This window comes from Triturus cristatus, chromosome 12 (assembly GCF_964204655.1).
Source record: "Triturus cristatus chromosome 12, aTriCri1.1, whole genome shotgun sequence".
Classification (NCBI taxonomy): domain Eukaryota; kingdom Metazoa; phylum Chordata; class Amphibia; order Caudata; family Salamandridae; genus Triturus; species Triturus cristatus.
Window position 1 is genome coordinate 401,023,171 of NC_140595.1, and position 25,173 is coordinate 401,048,343.

Below are 25,173 nucleotides of genomic sequence, written 5' to 3' on the forward strand. Positions count from 1 at the left end.
CCCATAATAATCAGAACAAACATTGGCATAGCCAATAGGTCTCGCCTTTGGGACCTTATAAGTGTGTAGTTATGCAGCACAATATCCTTGGTGCAACAACATCAACTGTTGCATGGCTAAGCACTTATAAAGTCCCAAATGCGAGACCTATTGGCTATGCCAATGCTTGTTTTCAAAGTGCCGCGAAGCTACCAAATGGGCTAAATGCGCTGGCGGCTTCTCACCGCATGGAGCCCAGAGCGCTGCGAGAGTTTATTGCAACTACACAGGACGTTGTCAGAATTAGAGCTAAGGTGTGTGTATGTGTGGGGGGCATAGCAAAGGGGTGTTCACACAAGCTACTTAGGTCCCATGCACGGTTTATATTTTTTGTAGGCATGGGGAGGTTTCCATAGTATGCCCAGATGAGAAGGGAGTGCATTGTATGTGCTCAGTCTGTTGTCGCTGCACTTAAAGAGATGGGAAGGGTCACTGAGTGGGAGCAGTGAGAGTGGAGGGGCATGGGGGCCCTCGTTTCGGTGGCTTAGGTAGGGGCAGCAAAGGGTTTAATTACAAGGGTAAGGCGGCGGAACCAGGCGGCGCGGGAGGAGGTTTTTGCAGATAACAATGGAGTGGGTCGGATAGAGTACATTGCCCCCAAGTGTCTGCAATTATGGTCTGCGTGGGGTACTCTGATGAGGCGATGCAGTAAGTTTGCTTACACTTAACATTAAAAACGCAAGCGTAGTGCAAGCTTTGCTTATACTTAATAGTTAAAGCGCAGGCAGTAGAGCACCCTTGGCTGACACCGGATAGACAAGACAGAGGCACACGCTTGGAAGGAGAGTTCCACGGGGGTAGGGGGCCGGAGGACAGAACCAGGAGTGAGAGAGAAGACACTCTTGCACTAACAGATGGCAGGATACAAGCGAGCTCACCACCCCTCTGGCCCGGTGGAGTCCCGGTCCCTCCCCGAAAACATACTACCACCCAGGGCACAAGTGCTAAACAAGCCAAAAAGCTGGACCAGAAAATATTTTGCTACTGCTTGTTGAGACTCTTTGAACGGTTGCACTGGATAATCGGAGCAGTCAGAGGAAGAAGTGTTTACAGCTCCAGGTGTTTGTAATCCAGGCTGTAAATGTCTAGCAACATGGACTGTGGGCGCTTAGCAAGGACACACCAGGGACCTCTAACCTCTTATTTTAATTGTAGGTGAAACTCTAATTCATGACTCAATCTCTTAGTAAAGCGAAACTCGCCTGGGAGAATGTTTGTTACTCGATAACGTGTGTAGGCGGCGAGTACTTCTATGTTTTTTCACACATGGACATACCAGGAAAACGCCAACTTGTTCTTTTAGCTGGACTTGTATTTATATTTCTATGGCGTTTGGTACCGCTGACCAGGCGTCAAAATTGAATGCCCCATGGCAGATCTCTTTTGTTCTTTACCAGCACACCAAGTGTGTATCGAGGGGAAAAAGGCTTTTCTCCTCACCTGAAGAAGAGCAAACTATAGATTTGGGCATCAGCATGTTATTCTTATGAACTCATGAAACTTAAGCGGTGCACTGGAATTTCCTTTTTACGGCTCTGACCTGTAGAGCTGATGCCGTGAAAGTAATATCGCGCGCTGTAAGGGTGCCTGAAAATCGATAGCATATTAGAATTCGTATTCACCGTAATTCCTTCGTCTGTAGAAGCTTCAGAAGTAGATGACCATGTAGGCGAAGAATGGAAACATATCACGGAGTGTGAGATTTCTGCACCCTGGCCGGGTGAAAAAGAATCTGCATAATGTTGTCACCGATTTCCCCCATCCCTTTCCAGGGTGGAGACAGGAAATTAAATACTCACTTAGAACTCCCACTTTACATGTTACCTATCTGCACTAATGATATTTCGAAGCAATACGGTCTAATGCCAGGATATCGGGAAGGATTTCCAATTGCAAAACCACTGTAAGGCATGTTTGAGCACTTGAATAGGTGTTGTTAGACTTAATCTTTTAGATTTCAAACACAGGTAAAATAGGTGAGAAGCGCTTTGAAGAGATCAGAAAGGCAGATGGCAGCTGCGCGACGTGCGGCCAGGTGGTGCTAATAACCCGTGAAAGACAAGCGCGGAGAGAGGCACGCAAAGCGCGCGCCCGCGCACATGCACTCAAGCTCTAGGCCAGCCATGGCAGCACTTTTTAGGTCTCGCCTGACCCAGCGCATGCGCTAGTCTGGCGAGACTTATTGAGAGGGCTCCAAAAAGTGCTACCAGGCCGGCCTAGACCTACAGTGCATGTGCGCGGGCGCCATGCTTTTCCGCGATTACTTTCACGGCCGCTTTGATGTTTGATCACGATCACTTTCGCGGCCACACGCCGCTTGTTTATCTTTGTCACAACATTGTACCATATGCCCATTGCCATCTCTCCCTTCATCCCTCTCACACACACACACACACACGCTCGCACACACACATACACACACAAACACACTGAGGCACATGTGCACACATACAACTTTGCATGTTCACTCTTACATTTAGAGAGTTGCTGGAATCACAATGAAGAACTTGCCGTCCCGAGGTTGCAGATGGCAAATGCTGACACCCCGTCTACAAGCCCAAGTGTTGCAAAATGATTGCATGTTTTTATGTCTTCATTTTGTTCTGTCCGGTTGCAAGTGTTTCCGCATGCGGTTTAATCACATGCATAAATACCGATCAGTGAAACTGCATGCTATAACACACCCAAAACTACTGAGCATCAACTAGCTTGTTTATCTTTGTGTCCCTATTTCTTGCCCGTGGGCCAGGAAGGTTTCCTCCTCGTCAGCTCGTTGTGAAGCTTGACACCCCTTCTGTATCACAGTGCAGGCCCAGCTTGTCTTTAGTGATTCTTTCAAGAGAGACGCTCACAATATGATCCCAAAAACTTCTTCTTAATGACTATGCACAAGTACATTATTAGAAGAAAATGTTATTGTTTTTGTTTACTATTAATAGAAATAAATAGACCAATTTAAACAACATTTTGTCTGGTAACTACTTTTTTCGAGACAAAATCAATTGAGACATTTTCCACCCAGGGACGACTATCTCTAAACATACATATTTGTGATTCTTAATATTTTTTATTCTTCTGCTGTATATTTGATATAAATTTGCATAGTAGGAAAGCATACATGTGCGGTCAATGAACACCTAAATATATAAATCGTAATGAATCACGCAAGAGCGGGTTCTTCTCTGCCTCTGTAGTATATAGGTTCCTATCATGCAAGCGCTCTCTCGCCACCCTGTATAAAGTAGGGGAGCCAAAAATACCATTCCCAGAGCTGACTCACTAGAAACATGCATTATGGGCAGGTACAAATTGATAATATAGAGGCAGGCGTAACAGATCAACCACATTAAAACATCAGCTACTTCGACCCTCAGCTCAATCACTTTCTGAAAAAGAAATTGCAAGCTGGATTATATTTGACAATCTTGAAACAGGAGCCTTCCTGAAATATCATTACTGCGGCTAATTCCAACTCGCAGTTTCAAAAATATAATCCATACCAACCTCTAAACACTGTAGTGCAGTCCTGCAACAAATACACACTGAAGCACTCTTACGCAATAAGTAGTGAGTGATGGCAAGTTGCATATTTTATTGCAAATACATTATTAAATAAAAAGCACAATGGTACAGTGTCAACCAGTCTACATTTATCACATTTCACTTGGGAGATGGGAAGAACTTGGCAGTCTGGCTTCAGCTCTCCTTCCAGCTCGCTCAGACGTTTGCAGATACCGGCCTTGGTGAGGCTGCAGTCAGGGCCATTAGACAGGGATGCTTCTCACTGTGAGCTCTTCGATGTTCGGGCTCCCACTAGCAACATATTTGCCAATATCGGGCAGATAGGCATTTGCTTGAATGATCATCCCACATTGGTAAGACTGATATTTTCAACTGTTTGTTTTCACGCCACATCATTCTGCGTGTTGTGTTCTAGCAACATGGTCTTGCTGACATGGAGGGTTCTAACAGCCCTGCTAAGGGAATTTGAGATAACCCAAGCCACACAAATGAGTGTGGGTGTAGCCAACTCCTAGACAGTGTTTTGCATGTCAGACCTAGACCCAATTTTACAACAAGCATTGGCATAGCAAATAGGTCTCACCTTTGGGGCCTTATAAGTGTTTAGCCATGCAACAGTTGCATAACTAAATACTTATAACGTTCCAAAAGCGAGACCTATTGGCTATGCCAATGCTTGTTTTTCCACTTACTAAAAGTCGAGCAAGCAGCGCATGCGCTGCTCTAGGCTCAACCAAAAAATGGCACTATTATGCCCGTGCAAGCACCACACCAAGCATTTGTACTACTGTATCAAGAGTTTCTACAACAGGTCAAAAATTACCAAGATTATTCGAGTGGAACCATAATGAAGTGGCAAAAGCGCCCAAAATCTGAGAAAAATTAACACCATTATGTTTCTGGCTAAGCCACAGACAGCAACAGCAATACATTTTATAAAATGGCAAGTTTGATCATGTTAGCTGCCATCAGCACGTTGCGGCCAATGAGTTATTCTTACATGTGAGAGAAGTTTTTATGAGTCACACCGTTTCTTTCACAAAAACCATTTAACACGTGCCTTTACCGTAAAATTAGGAGGCGATCATATACGACCTTTAAACATTTACAAACAACCCAGAGTACTAAAAAAAAAAAAAAGAACCACAAGGTGGTGCAACAAGATAATAAATGGAGTGTCTGGCTTAGTTGTGACAAACAACGAAACATTGTTCAATCACTGAAAAGAAATAAAGGTTCGTTTGAAAAGAAAATGTCATGGCATGGTTCAGCATAGCAGTAGAAGTCAGAACACGAGCGCTGACAAAGCCAATAGGTCTAGTTATTTATAAGTGTTTAGATTGGAGTTTTCACTTATCAATCGTTACTGCATGTTCAGACTTGCGCCATCTTTCAAGATATTCTAGTACCGCCAACACCCAGGGCACTGCATTGCTACTTTCGTTGCCATTAGGAACGGCCTGTCCTCTTGTTGAAGCTTCAGCAGCCCACTTTGTTTTGCTTGTGAGGACATGGTCCAGGAGAGCATCTGTGCAGCAGCAAGTCCTGAAAGCCGCTTGAGAAAAAAAATGGCAGTACACGATATACTTTAGAATAAAAAGGTTGCTCTCCTGCCTGTGTCTTGGGTAATGACAGAAACAGCAAGCAGCGCAGCTCAGCTCAATCACACTGCGCTTGAACTTTAAAATGGCAGCCACGCTTTTATTTTCTCCTGCGCAGATCGCCAAAATCAACCTTTTGAAGAATATTTTTATTTATTTTACCAGCGCGCCATGCTGCGCTTTCACTTTAATAATACCGCCCACATGCCTTTCTTTTCTTCTGCAACGTGAATCCAGCACTACTGCTTATTACTGGGACATCAAACACCCACCTCCTTTACTGTAAGTACATTTCTATCTAATTTAAACATGTTGTTACTATTTTTAATGTATTCGGAATCCTGTATTGCTCTTGTATCCCAGTGTTTTGTTTTAGACTCAATAAGTGCGTTTTCCTTCCTGGAGGTGTATTTAAAACACTCGTACATTCATGTTACCCAAGTTTCAGAGTTGCTGCCTTGCCCCTTAACGCAACCTTTCTGTGGCGCTGTCCCATGTACATTCGCCTTGAACACCCATTTTAGGGTGGTGTTCATTGCTTCGTCATGTTACATATGCTGTCCCTTAAATGTTTTTGTTTACACACCGGAGTTAAAACAAAAAAAATCATTTACATCACCAATAGCTCTAGCTTTCATAAATGCGAGAGCCATTGTTTTTTTTTAACCTTTCGCGTATTCTGAAAGAGAAGACCACGTATTGGCTGAATTTGAACGATGAAGGTCTGGCGATGTCGCAGAGCCCGCTATCAGCGGGTCGATGATCTACTAGCACTCCATTTAAAGACGTTATCGTGTACTGTGTTGTTGTACAGGTATTATAGTAACATATAACGTGGCTGTGACTCAATGGCTGTGAGTTTTTTTTGTTGCAGATTTATATACCGCGAACTCGACCCGAAGGTATCGGAGCCCTTTACATGAGCACGAGTTACTTTACACAAGGACACTTCCATTGTTTTGGTAGCCACGGGGAGATTAATTGATTTGCCCAGAATCACAGGATGTGGAGTCGAACCCGAGGCTCCAACCTTGGTTTCCCAGCTCCAAAGTCGGCAGTCTAGCCGTGAGACCACATCCTCTGAGTTTGAGTTCTTCGGCGATCCCGGCCGAGGCAGCGTGTCCTTCAGAGTGAGCAAGCCCCTGACAAGAGTCAATATCCTAAATGGCAGCAGCGGCTGTAAGCAACGAAGTCAGTTACCTTGTTAGGAGGGTCAGTTTAACAGATTCCACAGTCTGGGGCAAACTAGCAGCTTCAGAGGCACGCGCGACGGATCGAAAGCCACCCGGACCGTACCTTCTTCACACGGCGTCACTTCCTGTTCGCTTCCCCGCTGAGACTTCCGCCCGGTCCTAGGTTCGCTCCCGCTTGCAGTGCCACAACTTTCCCAAAAGCCAAGGCAATGTGACTGCCAGTCTGTGCCCAAGCCGACCTCCTCAGGTCCGCTCGTCCCCCTATTTGGTGACCGGGTGTCTCATATGGCAGGCCCATGCTGTCTCCGTGCCTACGTATGCACTCGAAAGTAAGAACTGACTCGTGGAGCTGGAAGGCGGGAAACGAATGGCTCATAGCCAGCTGGGGTATTTGCATGCATGGACACTTTGGTGCTATTGTGAAATCTTGTCGAGAAATTATGCGTTTTCTAGGTTGTTGTAACCCGGCATTGCTTTTGTTAGATACAACGTGAATTATATTGAGTACGTGCTATTTGATTTTGAAGTGGGGGACGGTCTGTCTACATCACAGGCATGTTCGTTGTATTTTGAATTGTAGTTGCAGTAGTGTATGCTTGATAAGCGGGAAACTCATGCACAAACCTATCCCCGCCCCACTCTTTGCAAGAAACTGTTGTTACCGTCATATTTGAAGTGTGCAAGTCCTGCAAAGAGGAATTGCACGTTTCTTATTCTACTGGGGGCTGTTTTGAAAAAATAATACTGGCACAGTAAAAGCTCCAGAGCTTGTGCATACGCGCCCACATTATTATTAATATTAGTATGACAGTCCTGTTGGAAGTTATTACTGCCCACCCAAAGTACTGCTGTGCCGGGAAGTGTCAATATGGTGCACGAGTGTTTTGCACCTTATTCCTGGACGGACTTGTTCCTTGCTGACAACTGTCCCTACCTGTAGTGGTGGATTCACAGGCTAAATGTTAGTGATATTCAGCCTGTAGGTCAATCTCTCAAAGTACGTATAGCCATTGTGCTCTGCTTATCTCACTGGCAATGATAAACTTGCTGCACAATCCGTCAGGGCTCAACTAGTAGGTAGACCGGTTGCAATACACTTGGTAGAAATCCCATGTGCGTTGCACAATATCTGTGTTTAAATGGTTGTCAGGGGGTGTTTAATGCGAGGTCCTTGGTATCTCTTCCCCCTGACTCTGCAAAACTGGTGGTACTGCTAAGTTCATGGTGGCATAGTTTACAGGGATTCCAAGTGGCACATTGGTGGGCGTCATAGAAATAATGCATTACTGGAAGAACCCTTGTTACCAGCCCCATTGGAAAATCTCATTCATTGCTCACAATTTTATACTGGCAGCACTGGCTTTCAGGGTTGAATAGTGGATAGATTGTCATTTTATCATCTTCACTCACTGACAATTTAACCTGGGTTGCGCAATCTATTCACGCTGAAACGTCTGACGGGATGACGTGGACTTCAAAACAGTCAGTGTCAAATGATTGACAATACGATCAACTTCCTAGTAACTCGTAGGACATTTTGTTGAACAGGTTCTGAATATTATCTTAGTCGTCTTTTTTCAGTTCCAATTCCTTTTTTATGACAGATTCGTCCTCATTTTTGTGTTAACATGCTTTATAAAATTTAGGTGCACCCGCTACTGCAGTATGCTAGCTTTTCAAAAAATATCAGATGTAGATTTTATTTCTCAGTGAATTTGTAGTTATTAAGCATTTTCAAGTTTTGAAAGGTCAACCGGAAGCATATAGCGGAATAAATATACATTTTATTGGAACGATGATTGCGTCTTACAGACACATGGCACTGTTGACGCCTGAAGTCACACCTCCCTACCTGACAGGCTGGATAGTGAAGTGGCACCTCAAGGTGGTGAGTTTCAAAGGCTGCATCACCTGCGATATGTAACCAGGCAACCTCCCAAAGAAGGAAACCGCCCTACCCCCAGGCACAATTGCACCCGGGCAGGAGGGAAAATTAGATATTCAGAAGGTGTATTCCCCCAGAAGGGTAGCCACGCCTCCAGGGTGGGCTACCTGGTCTGTACAGCTAAGGAAGGCGGGTGCAATATTTAGCTTCCGCCTTCACCACGCTTCCGCTTTGCTTGTGAAATATCTTGTATTTAATATATATTCAAAGGGGACTCATCAAAATTACTGTGTTTATTCGCTTTTGTGTGGAACTTGTTTTTTTACATTTTTAAATATAATCCCCCCTGGCAGCATGCATTTACAATACTTCTACTAAAGCTGTTCATGCTGTTTAAGCCCCATTCACTGTCAAGATAAGATATCTTTCCACGGGAAAGGAAGACTGTTTCTAACAGTATTCTGGAATGCTTGCTTTTTATTACTTAGTTTAAAGCAGATGCTTTAGTCTTAGACTGTTAGTGGCATTTCCTATTCATGCTTCAGTACCTTTCTTTGTACTTGGTAGGCAATATCGTATTGATTTTTTTATTTTTTATTCTCAGCTTAATCTATTTAGTCATTATGATCAAATTCTAAGTGTTGTAACAAACATTGCTGGTTAAAAATAAAGTTAATATACAAGAGCTATGCTATATTTTAGTACTAAACAGGCAGCCACAAGTGCAGTTACCTAGCAGACAACAGGGTCATGATTTGAATGGTGCAGCAGGTGCAGTAACACCGGGCCCACAAGTTGTCAGAACTCCTCTAAACACATAAGCTTGCTATATTTGACTACTAACCAAGCAGCCCCAATTGCACTTGCCTTGCAGCTAAAATGGACTTGATTTGAATGGTGTAGCAGGCAGGTGCAGTGGCACCGGGCCAAAAGCTCTACGGACCTCACTAGACTCAGATTATTGCTTACATTTTAAACTGAACAGGCAGTCATAAGTGCAGTTACCTTGCAGACAACAGGTTCATGTTTTGAATGGTGCAGCAGGTGCAGTGGATCCAGGATCAAAAGCTCTAGGCACCCCACTAAACACCTCAAATTGCTATATTTTACTACTAACCATACAGTCACAATTGCAGTTACCTTTCAGTTAAAAAGGGGTTTGATTTGAATGGTGCAGTAACACTGGGGCCAAAAGCTCTAGGGACCCCACTATACACAGAATATTGCTAAATGTTTTGTACTAAAGGGGTGGTCAAGTGCAGTTACCTAGCAGTCACAATTAATTCAATGGTGCTGCGGGTGCAGTGGCACCAGGGCCAAAAGTTGTCAGAACGTCTCTAAACACCACATATTGCTATATTTAGCTACTAAATAAGCAGTGACAAGTGCAGTTACCTTGCAGGCACTAGGGCCATGATTTCAATTGTGCAACAGGTGCAGTGGCAACAGCCTAAAAATTGTCAGAACTCCTCTAAACACAAAATATTGCTATTACATCAATTCATTCTATTATTTCCCCCTTCATTTCATTTTTCAAAACTTTGCTGTTACTTACCTGCACTATACCACTGGTAACATTGCCTTTTTGTATATAAACAAGTCATAACACTTTGACAGACTTTCTGTTACTTAGATTGTACAACTACCCAGCAAGCTACAACTTAACATAAAAAACAGCTTATGGGGCGTGGTCTCGCCGGGCATGGAGTGAGACGCGCGTCGCTTCTGCTCCGGGCTGCCGCGGCGATAATTAGCTTCAAACTGCGGTGTGGCGGCAACTGCAGAGTCCGGACCGGCGCCCATTTTGGGCGGAAAGCTGAGGGCTCGAAACGCAGGGCTTGGTGTTGGCCTGGGGCAGCTGCGGGCGCTATCTTACACCGTGGAGAGTGCGGAGGGCCCGGGGACTGCCGCGCTGCCCGCCATCTTGTCTGCCGACTGGCTACGCTTCTGGCGCCTGGAGCTGCTTGGGCGGAAGAGAACCTGAGACCGCGAGTGGTGGGCTAGGGTCGCCTGGAGAGCCCTGATTTGCCGCGGATCACAAACTGTCTGGGACATCGGACCCGAAGTTCCGGGGGCGGAGCGGCGGCCGCCATTTCCCCCTTGCCCGGGCTTGGTGAGCCGGGAGCTGCTGGGCGCGCTGTAACACGGCTGAGACCTGCGGCGGTGGCACGGACGGGTAAGAGGCGACGGCGGATACAGCTGGGTGGAGGAGGCTGACGCACGGAGGGCGACCCAAGCTGCGGACCCCAGGCGGCGCTTCCTGGCCGGTGCGATTGAGCGCTGCAGAGGGGGCGCTGGCCGCCATTTTATGTGTTGCCGCGGCTGGGGCCTGGTGGTGAGGTCGGACCCGTGGAGGCTCCGGGCGAGAGGCGGCTGGAGAGGAGGGTTGCCCCGGGGCTGGCTACCTGAGAACTGCTCGCCGCACGTTTGAACTCTGTGTGAGTGGTGGGGTTTGCTCTGGGCCCCCTGCTTACGCCCCCTGCCGCGGAGCGTTGGACTGCTCCTGGACTACTGGGGGTCTTCATGCTTGTTCCTCGCCGATGGCGGCGACTGGGGAGAGTGGATACAGGCGATCTCTGGGGGCTCTGGGATCCTGGGTTGCGACTAGCTGCCACTGCTTCTCATCCATCGCTCTTACCAACTGGCTGTAACCTGGCAAGTGCCCGCGGAGGGCTGGGGACAGCGCTAAACGACAACGCCATTTTCAGAGCACTGGGTCGCCCCTGGGGGTTGTCGGAGGGCCCCTCGACTGGCGGCTGTGTTGCCTAGGCGGAGGCCTGTCTTGCGGTGTGGTGGGCCCAAGCGAGAGGGCGCATGACTCTGTGGCGCTCTTGGCCTGCTTGGCTGGGGAACTGAGGAGAGCACGTGGGCTTTGGAGAGCTGAGCCGAATCTGACGCTGCGCGCTGTGGGGACCCCGCTGACTGGGGGGAGCGCGACAGTAGTCGGTGGTGCGACCCACAAGGGAGTGTGTTAGCTGGCCTTGAACTTCTGGTTTTCCGCTGGAGCCATGCACGACCTGCTGTGACTGTCCGGGGCTGCTCACAGGGGGGCCCTGGGCCTTCAAGAGGGGTACTGCATTGGCACGTCTGAAGCATGACCCGCACGAAGCCTGGGAAGGAACCACCGGGGGCCTCCAAGGACGCTTCGGTTATCGACTTGTGGGGCAAGTCAGGCGCCGCACCGATGGGCGCCACGTCATCGGGAGTAGGAGCTTCCGCCGAGCCGGTCACTCAGTCCTTCATGGCGCTTTTCATGCAGGAGCTCACGACGGAAATTGGGTCACTCCGTTCTGAGGTTCAGGCCTGTGTCCAGGACCTCCGGAGAGACGTGGGGGAACTGGGAGGTCGAGTGGAGGACTTGGAGAAGACCTTGGACTCCCACACAGAGGATCAGGAGCACCTGTTGTAGCGGTTGGCGACCTTGGAGGAACAGCATGTTGAGCTTCAGATCAAGCAGGAGTACTTGGAAAATAGGGGGCAATGCAACAACATTCGCATCAGGGGTGTTCCAATTTGGGCGGAAGGCACGGACATAATGACATTTGTGGCGGACCTGCTCCACGATATTCGCGGGGACGATGATGCCTCGCCACTGGCTCTGGATCGAGCGCACAGGGTCTCGGGACCACCTGGGCGGCCTGGACTCATCCCTGACATTCTGACACGGGTCCACTTCTTTGTCGAAAAAGAAGCAGTTCTCAAAGCGGCTAGAGATAAACCCGAAATCCTTTATAAAGGCAAGGCAAGCCTGTCCAGTTGTTCCAAGACTTGGCCACCACGACTCTCCGACGCCGAAGGGACTTCCGGCCCATCACCGACAAGCTGCGGGACCTCAACATCCGCTACCAGTGGGGCCACCCCTTCGCCCTCATGTTCCAGTGGGAATCCAAGCGCCGGGTGCTTCGCTCCTATCGAGATGCGGCCCAGCTGCTCCAGATTCCGGATTCCCCGCCGGCCAGCCCCGCGCGGCGACCTACTGCCCACAGAGTCCCGCTGAAGCCGCAATGGACCACGGTACGACGTTCTCGACACCCTTTCTCCCCTGATGGAAGCAGGGCATCACGAGACAAGCAGGACATCATACAACACATAAAACCCCTGGAGGGTGGCCCGTCCCTGTCTGGCTCACAGGCATCTCTCCTCAAATGAGCCCTCATGGGGGGGGGAATCCTTCATGACGACAGTTTTAGTGTTGTGCAGTGTGCAGGCCTGATTCGCCTGCGACCACTTCGGCGGCTTCATCTTTCATATCCTCGGTGCCCTAGCTGGAGGCGCTCCCCTGCCCGTTCTTTGGCGCAACACCTACACTGATGAGGCGGTGGCCCGGAGCGGGCCCTTGGTGATCTGGACTCCTAGACAGGCGATGACGGACCCCCACGCCTATTTCTGGGAGAGTGACATCTCCGGGACAGCCTGTGCCGTGGTGCCTGGCTACTCCCTAGACTGGAATAGGATATGTTGGCCATGTTGGCCGTTTAAGTGTATCTGTTGTTTTACCTGGTCTTTCCCACCCTCCCCTCTTCCCCTTCCTTCGGTACCCTCTTGGCGGGGGGGACATACTAGCGTGTGGACGGTGGGTGAGGGAACAGCTTTACTAGGGGATCTGGGACTATGACTACTGAACCTTGCTGGAAGATCCCTTAATGTGAAAGGGCTCAACTCGCCCAACAAGCGCCGCCAAATATGGCGGTATCTGCTGCTCCAGAACCCCGATATAATTTTCCTCCAGGAGACCCATCTCCTTAGGGCTGATGTGGCCCGTATGGCCCATCCTCGCTTCCCTCGACAGTTCTGGGCCTCGGCGGGCACTAAGACAGCAGGGGTAGCTATCCTCTGCAGGGCGGGACTAGCTCCGGGGGCTACTAAGGTGCTTAGAGACAGTGAGGGTCGGTTCTTGAAGGTTGAGGTCAGGAGAGGACATCGCACACTCACATTATGTAACCTTTATGCCCCTAATCAGGGTCAAGATGCCTTCTTACGCAGGCTGATCAGGGAACACCTTGAGCCGGTGACCACGGACCTCATAGTTGGAGGCGACTTTAACTTGGTGTGGGATGCGGAGCTGGATCGTTGTGGCGGAGCCTTTCATTGGGTGGGGGCCATGTTCGCGGCTGTGAAGAGCTCCCTAGGTGCTTTGAATCTAGTAGATATCTGGCTCTATCATTCCCCGGGTTTGGAGACTATACTTACTATTCGCATGCGCACCGCTCCTACTCTCGTATAGACCTGCTGCTTCTTTCGCACTCTCTGCTTAAAGACACCATATCGGCGACACATTCTACCATTTCAATCTCCGATCATGCCCACGTGGAACTGTCTGCGTACGTTGGCGGCGCACAAACGATGCCTGGCTGTCCTTAGGGGCCAGCTTCGAGCACATAGGACGAACAAGGCGGAGCGTGCCTTGCTTGCGCTTAAGCAGCGTTACTATGCAGGTGGCGACAAAGTGGGCACTGTACTGGCACGACGCCTGCGTACACGGGCAGCCAAGGCCCACGTCTCGAAGCTGCAGAGGGCAGACGGGTCATGGGCTACCACGGAATCGGCTAAGCTCCAAAAGTTTCACGATTGTTATGCGACTTTATATACCGCCGACCCGCCAATGGCAGATTTGATATCATCTACCATGGGTGCCTGTGATTGGGATTCGTTGAGCGAGCGTCAGTCTGGGCTTCTTGAGGCCTCCATCACCTTCCGCTGGGGAAATCGCCAGGCCCGGATGGGTTGCCGGTATCCTATCGCGCCTTCTGGCCGCAATTACAACCATATCTTCTTCGTCTTTTTAACTCGTTCGATGAGCTGGTTGGGCCTTCGCCGGACATGGCAATGGCCGAAATAGCCCTCATCCCGAAACCCGGGAAAGATCATACTCTTTGCTCTTCTTATCGGTTCATTGCTTTGTTAAATACAGACCTTAAGCTCTACACTAAACTTCTGGCTAAACGGCTTCGTGTCCACATGCCCAATCTCATAGAGCCGGACCAGGTGGGGTTTATCCAGCACCGTCAAGGGGCAGACAATGTGCGCCGCGTAGCGCACATAGTCGGGAAGGCCAAACATTGGGGAATACCAGCCTGCTTGCTATCACTCGATGCGGAAAAAGCGTTCGATCGGGTGGACTGGTCATTCCTCCGGGCGGTCTTACGGAGGGTGGGTCTGGGCCCGAGGATGGTGGCGCGCATTATGGCTCCCTATATTTCGCCGGTGGCTAGAGTGCGCGTTAATGGTCAGCTCACGCAGCCTTTCCCCATCTGTAGGGGCACCCGGCAGGGTTGCCCCCTGTCACCCCTGCTGTTCGCCCTTGTGGTGGAACCCCTTGCCTTCATGATACGTCGGTCCCCCGACGTCCGTGGTATCCCTCTTCGAGGTGTGGAGCGACCTCCTTCTTACTCTATCTGACCCGTTGCGCTCGCTACCGGCAGTACACTTGCTGCTCCAGGACTACGAAGGCGCCTCTGGGCTTAAAATCAACCACGTGAAATCCTGGGCCCTTAATATTACGATTCCGGACGAGGAGCTTCTGTCGCTCCAGGCTTGCGTTCCCTATCAATGGGCGTCTCGGTCGGTGCGATACCTGGGCCTAAACCTGACCTCAGATCTGGCCACCTGGACGCAGGCTAATTGGCAGGAGTATAAACTTTCAGTCCTGACTGACCTGCGCGCTTGGAAGGCTTTACCACTTTCTTGGCTTGGTCGACTCAACACGGTGAAAATGTCTATACTGCCGAAGATTCTTTATGTCTTCCAAACGCTGCCGACGCCTATTCCGGAACACCAGACACAGGCGCTCCAACGTGAGCTTGTTACCTTCATCTGGGGTGGAAAGAAACCGCGCTTCTCTAATAAAATCTTGAAGCTCCCTCGGGACAGGGGCGGACTTGCATGCCCGAATCTACTCGACTACTATTGGGCATCGCTCCTCCGCTATGTACTGGAGTGGGGAGCATGGGAGAGTGAAAAAGTGTGGTTTCACATGGACCGGGCCGTCACCTGCCGCCCACTGTGGGATCATGCCTGGCTGCCTCGGGAGGCGCGCCACCGCAGCGCCTATCTGGCTGTCCCCACCAGAACGGTCCTTGAGATCTGGGACAAGGTGGCAGTTCGTAGGGGACTCACCACCTTCCCGTCCCCTCACACTTCAATTGCGCGCAATCCGCAGTCCCCCCCCCCCCCCACCCCCCCGGCGTGTCGTCCACCCTATTTTGCAAACTGGACAAAAACCGGTTGTAGGACGATCGGGAACCTCTTTACGGGAGACAGTCTTAAATCCTTTGCTCAATGCAAACAAGAATTTGGGCTAATGGAGAAAGACAAATTCCAGTACATACAGCTTCGACACTGGATCCAGGGCTTCTCCTTGATGCCGGTGGCCACGCGACCCTACACCCCGTTCGAACAACTAGCGCGTACGTTCAGCACATATAAGGGGTTGATCTCCCGTGTATATATAAGGTACTGCAGCGTGCACAGCGCCCGGATCCCCACCCATACCAACTGCGATGGCAGAGTGTCTCCGGCTCAGGTGTTACCCCCTCTCAATGGGCAAGGCTTTGGAGGGACATCCCTAAAACTTTACGCAGCATCCCCCAACAGGAGTCAGCTTATAAGGTAATGACTCAATGGTACTACACCCCCGTTAGACTTCAGAAAATGTTTCCTAAGACATCTCCCCTATGTTGGCGCTGTACTCAGGCGCTGGGAGACTTTATGCACATTTGGTGGACATGCCCCCTTCTGGCTATCTATTGGAAAGAGGTCCTTAGCCATATCAAAAAGGTTCTGGGGTACTCCCTGCCCGAGGATCCGCTTGTAGTTCTTTTAGGCCTTAGACCAACGACTTCACGAGCTATGACGGGTCGCGACCGGCACCTTAGCCTCCACATGCTGTGTGCTGCCAAGCAGACGGTGGCACTCTATTGGAAGAAAGCCGAAACGCCCTCCATTAATGTTTGGTTTACCCGCCTGTGGCATGTGGTGGCGATGGAGTTGCTCACGGCACGTCTCCAATCCCGAGATACTCAGTTTAGGAAACTCTGGAAGCCTTTGGTGGATCATCTGGGGCGACTGGAGCATGTTAGATTGCAGCCACCACGACTTCGGGTCCTGAAGTTCTTTGACGATGTAGTATGCCCTGCGGATCCAGGGGGCTTCTGGGGGTTGTTAGACAGTAGGTAGTGTGTGCCAGTTACTGCCATCCCCCTTGAAGGGGGAATCCTGTCTCTGCACGGCTAGGCCCACGGACACCACCGGATAGTGATAGTGTAGCCGGTATTCCTCATCCCCCCCCCCCGCCAAACCCGCTTCCCCCACCCCAGTACTTTTCCCCCTTCCCCTCTTTTACCCTGACCCCTCCTCACTTGGCTGCCTACCCTACGGGCATCCTTCGACTCAGGGAATGCAACAGAGGGTTCCCGCACCGTCAAACCAAGGTACAGTTGAAATGCCCTGCTGCCTATTTTCATTTTGATATGACTAGCCTAATAGCTGTTGAGCCACTCAATGCCCTGTGCGTCCATGGCGAATGCTACTGTGCTTTCATAGAACAACGTTCCTGCCGTCCGGCCATCGTGAACTTTTAGTGAGTACATTGGCTGAAGGACGTGATAGGGGCATGGTAAAGAGGTCCTCCTGGGAATGTTCACCTGGGTGGGCGCTTATTGTGGGGGCACGTTGCTTGACCTGTCCGTGCGCTGCTCCATCTAGGGTGGCCTGGACTCAGACATAGCTAATGTTGCAGTACGAAAGGTTTGGAAACTACGATGTCACCCCTGAGTTATGCATCGTGCAGGGAATATGGCCCCTTTGGGCGTGGTTGGCGCTTTTTATGTATGTTATTGCTTATTGGCAACCCTGCAATTGCCTGATCTCCTTACTACGTTATGTTGATTATGCTGGGTATAGAGCCTCTGGGGCGGGAGACTCTGTCCATTTGGTGATTGCATATGAACATGTACTTGGGTTGTGGCATGACCCCTTTGCCTCTTGGGCTTCTGCCCTTTGCTATCTAAGTTTTTTGGCTGCCGGCCTCTAAGGTTGTAGGCGAATGATCTGTGTATTGCTACTGGTCAGACCCTTTCAAATTAATAAAAAGTTGTTTTTAAAAAACAGCTTATTATTAATCACATAGGCAAAACAGAATGCATTTACCAATGACTGTTAAAAGTAGTAGAATATCGGTTTCTGGGTAGAAAAGATGATCTGCGACTCCGGATGTGGTCACCTCGTGGGTGATTTAGCTGCTGGGGCCAGTAGCCCATTGGCCACTTGCACCCCCACCCCTAAATCTAATATTTAAGGCCTACCCCCGACACCAGAACCTCAGTTCTGATCTGACTTGCAACCAGGACAGAAGAAGAGACCTATGTCTGCAACAACAGGAGCTGTGCATACCAAAGGTGTGCTATTCTGCACCTGTGACAACCTTTCTGGAACTGCACAAATGCAGCTCGTCCTTGACCAAAGATCAGTTGCCCCAGACAGAGGGACCACATTGAGAGGCACAGGCATCTCCAGACTCCCCTGGACTAGTGGCGCTAGTCACCTGCAACCGCGGGTAAAAGCAGCTTACCGGATCCAAAGAATCAAGGGCCATCAGGCCTTCTAAGGGATCGCCCCGAAGTAGATGTTCCTTTGCATTGTGGGAAACGTAGTCCTGACCCCCTCAAAGTTGCAGCCGGCTACCGCGTTGCCCAGGACCTCCGGACAGCAAAATAATTTTCTGCACCGCAACATGGTCCAAGCCAATGAAACCTACTAAATGTTATAAGAACCTGATCTCAGACTACTTTTTGCCCCATGACCGAGGAGGAAGGTTAAGTAAGCCCTGCTACTCGGGGCAGGGATCGGAACACCTAGAGGGCAATCTAACCGATATGGGACAGGGTAGTTGTCCTCACCACCACCCCAATCTTTTTCTCCAGAGATTATCAGCCTAAAAAGGATAAATCCCACTGCAGCAGTAACCCAAATGGCGGCCTCATTCCCAACTTCATTAACATCCCCGGGGACCAGATCCTCCTACTGATCTTTGGGGTCTTAACACATGGGGACAGAGGTTATTACTTCAAATGATGCCCACTCAGATGCCACAGGTAAAATAGACAGTGGAGGACCTCAATGTGATTTTATTTCAATCTTTAACTCATTCCCGACCAATAAAGAGGGAGACTACGCACCTCAACTGAATGCTTCAGTGAAAGAAGTGGACCCACCGGACGCCCCATGCGCAGAAGGCTACAGAATAGAGTATGTAAAGAGAACAAAGAGTATAAAGAACACCATAAACAGCACAACTGATATCAACCGCTTCTGGGAGACAGTGCTAAACACAACGCAAGAGACAGGAAAGTCCCCATTGCTCAGGAGGGATGTGCACTTGCAGCGGTGCAGACAATGATGCTAGTAACCCCACCCAATCATGAAAAAACTAAAGGAACCCCCAAACGGGTACACACACACAATGGGACAGGAAGCTCCCTAAAGACACGAGTCTAGGAGCCAGAAGCAAGGGTCAGTGGCCACTGAGATTCCACGATCTAACACGGACACGTATGGCAAAGCGGGAAAGAAAGCATACAAGGAAAGGCAGATATCGAGCTTACCAGGCAAGAACCTGTATGTGGCAAGCAAGCCCTAGGCGAACATGGCAAAATGGTTTCAGATTCTACCTTGATGGAGGTCAAGGTGCCAAGAGTCCGGAGTAAAACAGGAAAAGGGGTTGTCTTCACGGCTCATCCAGCCAGTTACGGATGAAGAGGGCATGCAAGATATTGTGAATGAGCCCAATGGTAACCTTAAAGAAGAAGCTACAATAAAGGAGCAAAAAGCAGAGATGATATCCGCACACAGGAAACCTTTCCAGAGGAGCAGTACCCCCAGTAGGTCGGGAGTTTCATAAAATAGAAGCGGTTTTCCAGATTTGAGCACCAGGGATGCCCGTTGCCAGTAAGGTTGTGCCCCTGATCCAGGATAGTTACAGGAGAACCTGGTGAAGAAGTCAGCCCGCCATATATTACTAGACTGTGTCCAAGGGGATGACTATGTCAGCCAAATGAAGGAGAACACCGGTCCTAGTCCTGTTTCTAGACTGATCGGTGGCCGGTGCAGGAGTCAGCCGGAGGAGAGGCTGGTGCATCGTACGATGACCTCATATGCCCGAGGGGTTGACGAACTAGAATAGAACATGCCTCCTCAAAGTTTTGAGAGAATGCTAAGGCTCCTGCTGTTCACACAGTGCCAATGGAAAGCCTATTGTGGATCCCCGAATACAGATCCAGAACACCCCAGGATATTTTAAATCACTCTGCGGGCACTGGTGGGTGTAACACAGCATTGGGCTCAGCCAGGAGCGCGCTGTGACTCTCAAGTGAGGTTCGTCTCCTTTCCAGAGAGTAAAATAAAAAGTATTAAGCATCCGGCGGTGGATGTGTGATTTATTAACCGTAAAGGGGGGTTTCTTGCATAGTATTGGTCGAATTTTTGTCGAATCCCCTTTGAATGGCCTGGTGTGCGTGTGTATTAAATGTGCCCGTCAATAGCTACCCATGTTTGTATAAATAAACGACATGGGTCTCTACTTGGAGACTACCCACCGGCGGAGGCGCCGGGATTAGGCACGGTAGGGTGTCAGACACGTCAGAGCTTCACTAGCGGTGTAAATACATTCCACGTGGATTCATTGTATGCAAAGTCGCCTTTTAATGAATATCACGCAAATCGTCATGGTGATGGGTACGTACGGATTGTCCAGCATGTCCTAGGTGTTTCTATAAATATATATTAAAAAAAATAATAAAAAACAAAGGCCGGCCCCGGGGGTTGGGGTCCCCGGGGCCGATTAAGGCCTCGGGAGGCGGGGCCACGCGGCCCCCTTCCAAATCGTGTTATTTTTTTTTAATAAAAGAAAAATTAGGGGGCAGGCCCTGGGGGATGTGGTCCCCAGGGCTAATAAATTAGAAGAAGGGGGACCACCCCCCCCCCCTTCTTAAAAAAATAAATAAAAGACGGCATCGCGCCGGAGGCCATGCCCCCTCCTTGCAGCACTCTGCAAACGCACCCCCTGGTGAGATGTAAGTTAGGGAATTAATTCCCCTTCAATACTTTTACACCTCTGCAACGCAGCTCTGTGGCGCTTACTGGAGGTACCTAGTGGGAGAGTTGGACCCTAGGGACCCTCAGGATCCAAGGGAACTTAATCTCCCAACTTAAAACGGCCACAGGGCGTGTTTACACAGTGGGGAAGGAAGGGGACGAGGCCAGAGGTGACGTGTGCAAACACGCCCTGTGGCGCGTTTTAAGAGGTAGTTTTAATCCCCCTGCCCTATTATATACTAGGGGCTTACAGAGGAGGTCATGCTAATCACAGGGGGACCCAAACGCATAGTGTTCCCTAGTGTATGTAGGTGTTTTCACTGTATTCTAAGTGTCTTTTAACATAGCACTGGCTCTAGGACTGGTTAGTCACTCAGTTACCACCAGTATCCGTCTGAAAAAGTTGAGGGTACAGGATGATTTTGCAACAAGGCTTCTTTCTGCTCTTCTGTTTGTTCTTTCTGCACGTTATCCTTCTTCCTGCACATTTCTTCGTCTTTGAGGACTTCTGTTGCTTCTTTCTGCATTTCTTTTTTTTCTTTCTGTGGATTTTTTCTTCTTTCTTCACATGTCCTATCTCTGTAGGCATAATTAGAAATTAGCATTTAAAAAACCTTAGAAATTCACTGAAAAAAACATAGGTTTCAGGGGCGTTATAGTTAGCTGGACTGTTCTCTCGTACAAAACCATTGAGATTTCCCTGTTCTAGTTAGTTCAGCTAACAATAACTCGTGCGCCCGCAATGCACTGCTGATGACGTCACATATTACATCACTCATGACATGGTCAGTGAGATCACTGATGACATCATCCTTGTGATAGTGGCAGACCTCCTCTCACCCTAATATAACCTTTGATACACACATTCAAAAATAGAAACTAAAATTTTCAAAACAATGGACATACCAATGCCAGTTACAACAACCTATTCAGTAATTCTAAGATCCACATACACGTCCACTCATTCACCAACAGTCCTATGCAGTCACTCATACATGTACTCACCCATCATATGTACTCATACACCTATACAGCCTGTTACACAACGTCACTCATCCATAGTTACTCACACACATAGTCACTCATGCTAATAAAGAATCAAGCATCCATTTACTTGCATATACAGTTATACACACACCACCACACTTACTTCTACAGAGACTTACACATACTTAGTCTTTTAAACAATCACTTCTAGAAACACATACTTATTCATACAGGAACTCTTCCAATCTCTCACTCTCACATATACTCACTTATATACACCAATAGTCACATATACTAGTTTAAAACCTATGTAGTTACTCATAAAGACACTATTGAGACAGTCATTCACTCACTAACACACCCATACACACACTCATCCACCCATACAGTCCTGCACACATGCTGTCTTCAACACATACTAACAGTGAGGCACTCATTCATGCATCTATGCACTACGTGATACCCCCCACCGAACCATACAGACACTCAGACTGATACTCAAAAAACCAACTAATAACCTATATAGACACTCATGTAGCTACTCACCAACCCATGCAGCCACTTATACACAAAGTGAGAGACTGATAAAGATATTTGCATATTTAAACATTACTCACTAAGCCATGTATTCACTAAGATACACTTAATCAGTTATACAATCAATTTTTCAAACGAAATCATCCATTTAGACACTTATATACCCATTTATTCTTCCATCGACCTTGAGATATACATATATAAAACATATTTAATTTTCAGAAAAACATGTCATCAGTGTTGTCATGAGTGATGTCACTGACCATGTCATGAGTGATGTAATATGTGACGTCATGAGCAGTGCATTGCGGGCGCGCAAGTTATAGTTAGCTGAACTAACTATAACGGGGGAATTTCAATGGTTTTGTACAAGTGAAAAGTCCAGCTAACTATAACGCTCCTGATACCCATGGTTTTTCCTTGGAAAAAAAAAAATATATCTATAAATATATATATTTTACCTTTCCACTTCCTCGTATCAGCCGGGACGCTTTTGCAGCGGTGCGCGCCAAGGTTCGAGGTAGCCCTGTATTAAAATTCAAACACCACGTACACAAATGTACTCGCACACTCCTTCGGTCAAGAATAAAATGCGATCTCAAAAGTGCTTGGGATTCTTTTTTTATTTTCATGGCACCAAGCCAATAAAACCCCAACGCGTTTCGGTGTCAACACCCCTTGCGCACGTGTCTTACCTGCCGCTCCTCCTAGTAACTATTGGCTATCTGCATTGAGTGTAACCACGAGTCAAATGCATTACCCTCCCCTCTTTACTCCCACCCCATCCAGCCACCAATCACGATTGTTTAAACTGTGAAATACAGCAATACTCATGGTTCATTGGGCCACGGTGCCCCTGCACCTGTTGCACAAACGGAAACCACGCCTTAGGAGAAATGGCTGGTCTTGCGACTTACAGCTGCCCCACGTGTTTGAGAGGTGCGTCTTTTGTCATTAGCTTTGCAGTTGGGATGTGCGGTTTGTGCCATAAGAGTCCATGATGACACTCTTACTGATCTTGTGTGGTGTTAGAGATTGAAGACACTTGTGCCATTATGATAGTTTTCAGGTGGCCTATTTGTATTTACCCGTTATAGGTACAGGACTACAAGTCCCAGAATGCAAAGTAAAAAGGAACGGATCTGCTGGACGTGGGGCTTCTTGCGAGCTCTGCGTCTGTGTGTTCATGAAGAGGCGGGCGCACGTGTCAGAAGAGCGTGGTTCTTCGTGTGTGTTTGTATTCCATGCTTTCTCAAGCGTCTTATCAAGAAACATTGTGCAAGGGCTGAGCAGGCTGTCCATAGGAACTTACTGGCAAATGTACACGTGAAACAGATGGCGTGAAGGAGAAAAGAGGAGCGAGTGGGACGACACATGACAGGACGGTTTGCAACAGCTATGAGTTGTGGAGTTTACAATTGCAAGGGGCAGTGCATGCTTCTGTGGAGATGGTATTGCATGTGTTTGCGTGGAATGAGGGGCCCTGCACGTGCACTTGTGTGGGAAACACGAGCTTGTGTTTGTGAAGCATGGTGCATTTGTCTGAGTGTGGATGCAGGACGCGCGGTTATGTGTTCGGAAGGAGCGTGTGTGGTGTTACGGTCTAGTGCTCTGCACCCACGTGATCTGCCCTGCGCCTCATGGTATTGAGAGGTGGTGCAGAACGTGGGGGTAGAGAATAGTGTATGGACGTTTGCCTCCCTCTGCGAATAAAGGGACTTAAGCAGCATACCCTGTGCGTGTCATCTTTTCCTCCGGGGCACGCACCTTCTATCGCCACAGCGTGGGCTTGTATTTTAGAAGAAGAGTGCACACTTTCACCCGGGGGGACAGACTGTGTGCTCTTGTGTTAAGAGAGGGCATGTATGCGCCTAGTTTGTGTTGCTCGTTTTGTGTCAAATGCCGCTGTAGAGAGTTTACATGGCTACCAGTTGCATGGATTGGCTGGGGGGAATTTGTGTCCTATCTAAAAGTTGTGAGTGAGGGCTACATATGGGTGCGTGTACACAGGAGATGCATGTTTGTTGAAAGTTGGACAATGCATGCGTATGTTTATTCTGACTGCTTCCATTAGTGTGTGTGAGAAGAGTGAATTTGTGTGCATATGATGGGGTGGGCATTTTTAGGCATATGAAGGAAGGCATGCATAGTCGAAGAGTACACACTTCTGCATCTCGAAGGAGAGTGCGGGCAAGGGGTGAGAGGCTGTACGACTGTGTGGTTAGGAGGACAGCACATGCTTTATATTCGAAAGGATGTTGTTTGTTTCACATCAGAATGCATAATTGTGTCATTGTTCTAGTGTCTAGTCGTGCTATTGCATTGTGTGCTGGATTACGCTCTGAAGTGTCCATAGGTGGTGGGTGTCTTATACAGAGCCACTTGGATTATGCAGACGCAGCGTTTTTCGCATAATTATGGATTTGTTGTGTTTTCCACATAATCCATCTGCTACATAATCTGCAAATCTCAACAAAAATGTTCCAGCTCAAAGGGATCAAAAGTTATAAAAAGCGTAGCACCACGTCTCTGCGTAGTGTCATCTTTCAACTGCTTTTTGCTGTATTTGGGTCTTAAACTGGTACTAATACGATGAAATACTTGTCCAGAAAAATGTGCCGCATTACAACGTATAATTTCCCTTTACTTGCTGCAAAATTTAGTCAGCCACATATTTTCGGTCTCTCCTATCGCATAATTGCAGTGGTCCTGGTATTATATATGTGCTGCGTTTTAAGGCAACATGTGTGTGTGTGTGTGTGTGTGTGTGTGTGTGTGTATATGCACTTGTGTACAAGAAGTGCATGCTTGTGTGCATGGAAGGAGAGTGTATGCTTTGTAATTGCAGGGGATGCGCTTGTGGGGAAAAGAAAAGTGCAAGCCTATATGTTGTTGGAAAGTGTTGTAGTGTGTGTTTGGAAGGAGACTTCATACTGTGTTCATGGACGGAATGCGCATGCGTTTGTATGTGAAAGAAGAATGCAATTTTATGTGTTGGGAAGGAGAGTGCATATTGTGTGATGAAAGTAGGTACATATTGTGTGATCAGAAGTAGAGAGCATGCTTAGGTGTGTAACATGAGAATATAATCTTGTGAAGGGAAGCAGAGTGCTTGCTTGTGTGTGTGAAGGGAGAATTACGTTTTGTGTGTGGGGAAGGAGAGTGCGTTTTGTGTGATTCCACGTAGGATACATAGTATGATCAGAAGCAGACTGCATGCTTGCATGTGACAGAGAGGTTCAGCTATTTATGTTGTGAAGGAGAGTACACACTTGCGCACGTGGCTGTTGTGCAGCTGTGCACATTTGTAGACGAATAT

General features: G+C 48.4%; 2 protein-coding genes across 8 annotated transcripts in view; one reads left to right on the top strand and one right to left on the bottom strand.

The window, feature by feature from the left end:
* Positions 1 to 25,173, bottom strand: part of CMC2 (C-X9-C motif containing 2) — a 105,289-nt gene that overhangs the window by 65,368 nt on the left and 14,748 nt on the right. Inside the window, exon 1 of one of the 5 annotated variants that reach the window (XM_085638921.1) lies at positions 6,363 to 6,497. The exons of 2 other annotated variants lie outside the window; for them this stretch is intronic. The gene's annotated coding sequence lies outside the window, so the exon portion shown is untranslated. Of the gene's footprint in view, positions 1 to 6,362; positions 6,498 to 25,173 lie in introns of those variants that run through there. 2 more of the 5 variants (XM_085638922.1, XM_085638924.1) reach the window with 2 other exon arrangements.
* CENPN (centromere protein N) overlaps positions 4,953 to 25,173 on the top strand; it is a 220,082-nt gene continuing 199,861 nt past the window's right edge. The window contains exon 1 of one of the 3 annotated variants that reach the window (XM_085638918.1): positions 4,953 to 5,444. The gene's annotated coding sequence lies outside the window, so the exon portion shown is untranslated. Of the gene's footprint in view, positions 5,445 to 6,474; positions 6,743 to 25,173 lie in introns of those variants that run through there. The other 2 variants (XM_085638917.1, XM_085638916.1) reach the window with 2 other exon arrangements.